Source organism: Parasteatoda tepidariorum, chromosome 1 (genome assembly GCF_982258835.1).
Source record: "Parasteatoda tepidariorum strain Cologne lab strain chromosome 1, Ptep-v5.0, whole genome shotgun sequence".
Taxonomy (NCBI): domain Eukaryota; kingdom Metazoa; phylum Arthropoda; class Arachnida; order Araneae; family Theridiidae; genus Parasteatoda; species Parasteatoda tepidariorum.
The window spans coordinates 85,265,088-85,270,586 of record NC_141755.1 but is presented as its reverse complement, the minus strand read 5'-3'; positions in this window follow the sequence as shown (position 1 = coordinate 85,270,586).

Here is a 5,499-nt window from a genome sequence, read left to right as displayed (position 1 = left end):
CTGTAATGAAATTTAATCAATGAGAAAATAAACTATAAAATCACATTTTAATACAACAGTAACTGCTTAAAAAAATTGTCTAGACTAAGCATTTTCTGTTCCATAAAATTAAGTAATCTTATTTTTGGATACTTCTAACACCTTCACAATAACTTAATCCTATTTAAATGATAAGAATAATTCTAGTAACTTACAAAAAGTTAACTTAAAAATGATTTGTAGATTTTCAACCACATTGCTGGATCTGCCATCACCATAAATAAAGTTTTTCAATGTCTTAAACAGGGAAATGCTAGTTGTAAAAGTAACCTACAACCTTATAGCAGTTGATAATTTTGCTTTAAATAAATTTTTTGAATAAACTATTAAAGTTTTCACTATAAAATGTATTTCGGCAAAATTAAAGCATTATGAAATATTATAACAACACTCGATAAGCCTCACCCTAAAACATACTTAGTAACACTTCTGTGATTTCTGGATTGATTCTGTGATTTCTGTGTGATTTCTGGATTGTAACAACCTTCAAATGATACATGTCAAAATTTATACATTCAGATAAGGAACCTGCGTAGTATTTTTTTTATTTTTAAAAACAAAACTTCATACTCTTTTATGATGATAGGCACGATTCTTAGTTCTATGGTTTTTCTAGTTATTTTGTAATTAAAATTTAAAATCGCGAGATTAGCCACGCCCCCTATAACGCATTGAGCGTTCCCGTCTTGGTTGATGACCACAGAATATGGGCTCAATAAAGACTCTCATCACCTTCCAATATGGTGAAAGCATGTGCCTCACTTAATATACTTAGTCAAACCTTAAGTATTTCCATTTCCTATCTGGGATCAAACCATTAGGTGAAAAATTTTGAAAAAATTCTTATTTCTATGTATAGACCAGTTTTCTTATAACACTTAAGAATGATAACATTGATATTTTTGAATCACCAAGACCTCTCAAACCAAATATCTTTCTCAGTCTGCAATATATTAAAAACAGGTTATCTGCTACATTTTAGATTTTCAAAATTATGATTTTCCATGACTAATTCCGAGAATTTTTCATGACTTAACGAAGTTACTATTTTCGCCGACAAACACAGAACAATAAATTTAAAAAGGCATTATAATAACATTAATTGAAATGATAGGTATAACCAAAACTGTTATACTCTGTATTTTCTTTTTTATAGATTTTAAATTGATAAAAAAAAAAAAAAATTCTGAAATCACAGAAATTTACAGGGATGAGAGTAGTCAGAGAGTAAAAAAGAGGAAATCCAAGAATATATAGATATATATGTATATATATATATATATATATATATATATATATATATATATATATATATATATATATATATATATATATATATAAATCGCACTTTTTTTGTCAAATTTTTGTTTAAACTTGTGATACATGTGATTTTAAATCCCGAATGAGGCTTTTAAATCACGTGAATATGAAACTCTACATCGAACTTAAAAAATGCGAAAATACAAATCATGATGCGTAATTTTTAGATCAAGATGCATAATTTTAAAATCGCGCGATATTACAACCGCAAAAACGAATCACGACATTGGATTTTAAGCTCGCGTAGCTACATAGGGTTTTAAAAGCTCGTAAATACAAATCGCGATATTGGTTTTTTAAATCTCGTAAATAAGAATCGCAATGTACAATATTTAAATGGTCTGAATAAGAATCGCAACGTTCAACTTTTAAATCAGGTAAATACGAAAATCGATGTTTGATAATAAAATCGCGATTTTAAAAATGCAAAAATACAAAACACGATATTAAATTTTTAAATCTCGTAAATACGAGTCATAATGTGCGATATTTAAAAAGCGTAAATAAGAATTGCAATGCACAACTTTTAAATCAGGTAAATACGGAAATCGATGATTGATATTAAAATCGCGTGAATAAAAATCGAGATATTTGCAGAGTCTGGACTTGGGATTTTTAAAAGGCTTGTTTTAATTGTTTTTTGTTTACACAATAAATAAAAATTTACAAGATTAATTGAATGAGCAAATAAATATTTTCACCACAAATCCACTTCTATTTTTTTTTCGCTTTTTTTGTTTGCTTTCTCTCCAGAATACAAGAAGCAGCGACGTCTAAATTACAAAAATACGAGCTATCCCGCCGACGGATAAAAAATACGGAAAATCTTATTTTCTGTGCGTGAAATCGGAGAAAATAGCTAATGTAAGTAAACATGCGGAAGGATTAGCAGCTAGGACGTAGTTTGAATTTTCTGTTTTTCTTTGAAAATCGTAAATAAATATAATAATTTGACTTCAACGACTGAATTTTTTTAAAAAAAACGGGATATTTATAAATAAATAAAAAATAAAAAAACGAAACTTTTAAAGAATCTGAGTTTTTGATATAAAGATCAACCAGTTTTATCCCAAGGAAATGATTTTTGGAGAAACTTCAGAGGGAGGAATGAGGACTTCAATAATTTCGCTCCGCGGAAAATTTAATTCCTCATAAAATATTTTAACTTGAGCAAAAAAAAAAAAATTTCAGCGGAAATTAGCGGGAAAAATGGAAAAATCTGAGAAAAAGCGGAAATCCGCGAATCCGCGGAAGAATCTCATCCCTGAATTTAAAAGATAATTCGCTCTAGAAATGTTTTTTCTTTCATTTTTTGAAAGAACATGATAAAAACATTTCATATTTTAATAAAATATGACTGGGGATTTTGTTAGAAATTAAGATATTCGAAACACCGTGAAATTTAGGGATTCCATTTTAAAAAAATTTCGGCAACCTAAATCCATAACTTTCCATGATTTTTTTTTTTTTAAAAATAGTTCAAATCATGACAAATTTAGTTCAATACTGAAATTCATGACTTTCCATGTACGCGGATACCCTGCAAAAAGTTAACACAATTTTACCAAAAATAAAACTCCATTGTAAACATCATTTCACTCTATGACAAAAATTGCTAATTCCGTCAACCCAGGATGTGGATTCTGACGTTCCCGTCAATTTCGAACATAGTGACTTTTGGGAGCTTTAAAATATAGGCTATTCAAATAAGATTGAGATGATTACACATGAAAGTTCCTTATTAGTTTCTAGGTCATAAGTGGTTTTAGTGACCATAGTCTCAAAACAATGGATAAAAAAAAGTGTATTGATTAAACACTTATTAGATAGGAAAAAGTACTGAAGCTAAACAGTAGTGTTACAGAGCCTCTGCACCTGGCAAATCAGCTATTATTGACTGGTACGGTCAATTTTATTGATTTTTAATGCTCTGCGTGTTTAAAATTAGCAGTTCTATCAGAATGCAGTGTTTTTTTTAATAACCAATTTTCTTTTACAACAATGATGCTTAATTAATGTTGGTAATTGACATAAGAAACTGATCAAAATTATAGCAAAAATATCGGAGAAAAGATACTTATTCATTTCGAACCGACATATTACTGACACTAATGCTTTATTAATATTGATCTGTATTAATTGAAATAAAATATAAGCTGAGCACTAAAAAGCTAAGGTTAAAAAAAATTTGTTTAGGAAAACTGTATAAAATCACCATTTCAGATGACGGTTAATTCATATGTATCCCTGAAAGTAATATGCACCATTGGTATTATATTAATTGGTGTAGTTTTGATGAAAATTCCACCAAGTTTTTTCCAATGGTAGCAAAGGTAGTTTTTAATGAGAACAAAAGAATTTTGTTCTGCCACTACTAAATATTTTAATAGTAAATTAAAGGTTAGATAGAGAAATGTTCATTCTCCAAAATCACTATCAAGTTTTAATAAAAATTAGATTTTTTTTTTTTTAAATTTCGACTTTAGTTGGCTGTCACTGACAAATATATTCACAAAACTTAAATATTGAAAGGTTATATAAGAAGTACCAAATGTGCTAATATAGATATAAAATATTATATATTTCGTTATGAGTAAAACAGAACCAACATTAAGACGTTTAATTACCAATATTTTAGAAAGGCCCGTGGTTAAGAAAATTATTTGATAATGGTAAATTTTGACTTGTGGTTTAGCAGCCAGTAATAGCATCATGCCAAGAATGCTAAATACATTTTCTCTTCATTCTAATGGGATGAACAAAAAACAAGTTCTACTTACTCCAATAACGTAAAGCCACTGTAAATGGCAACAAATATTAAATTTAAAAAAATATTTTAGCTATATTAATTGAAAAACTTAAACAGGTATGACACTTTCAGAATGAAAAAAAAAAGTTGTATACGAACTATTTTATTACCAATTTAATAGAAGATGGGACTAATAATTCTTCGCTTTATTGATCCTAATTTTAAATAAAACCTTATAACCTAATTCGAAATAAAAAATACTAGCATACTAAAAATTTATGTGATTGTGTTAAGATATAAAGGAAGGCAAAACCAGTGATTCATTAATCCCCCTAAAATGTCCCTTACCTGGTTCTTCCATCAAGCTCTTTAATTGTGTTGGTGTATATGCTTTTCAGTTATGAGCATGATTTCAGTGTTTCTTTACTAGGATTCCTTAATTATCTATTATCCACATCTTGCGAAGAACTGCATTCAGCAAGTAAGAAATGAAAAAAAAGTTAAAGGAGCAATGTATTGCACTTGAAGGAGAGCATCTTCATAAATAGTTTTAATTTAAAAAAAAAAAATTCTATGCTAGACTGGAGAGTTAATAAGTAATGTGTTAAGCGAATATAGTCGAACTAGGACATATTTAAAAACTTTTAAATTCTCATTAATCTAGTTTGTCATTTACACTCATAATTAGAAGCCTATACTGTAGAAACTGTACACAATCCATAGTTTACTAAAAGTTTTGTAGGAAAGAAAACTGGCATGGCAAAACAGCCTTAAAATGAAATATTAAGATTTCAGGAAGTAAAAGAATAAAAAAGTAACTTATCTATGACAAATTACATTCAATAGCTTTTTGTGTTACAAGGAGATAATCTATACATGTCAGTTAAGGAAAGAATAAACTGTGTGTTTTGAACATAAAACACATATTTCAAAATTAAATTGTCTTTTTACTAAAACATTCACTTTTGTTGGTTGTTTCTAAATGCTATTCCTCATTGAGCTGTCAAATGAAATAACTTCTTAATAAGAGTCAATCTGAAGTTCTAATCCTTAAAATTTAATTTTTATCAAAATCTATATTGCTTTTATTTTATAAACTTTTGATATTACTTCATGTTTAAAAAGTATCCTTCACAATATAATTTTAAGACAAATAATAAATTTCAGACTTGTAACAAGACAGTATTTATGGTTAAATTATTAGTACTACTCCCAACAACCTACATCATGCTTAGTGTTCAGCAGAATTTTTACAGAGACATAAAACTAATTTTTTTTTTAAAAAAAAGAAAAGATTTTTAAAGCAGCTAAAATCTGCTGAACAAAACAGTACATTTTAAAACATCTAAACTAAATGAATACTAAAAGAAACAAAAATGAAACACTTGCAA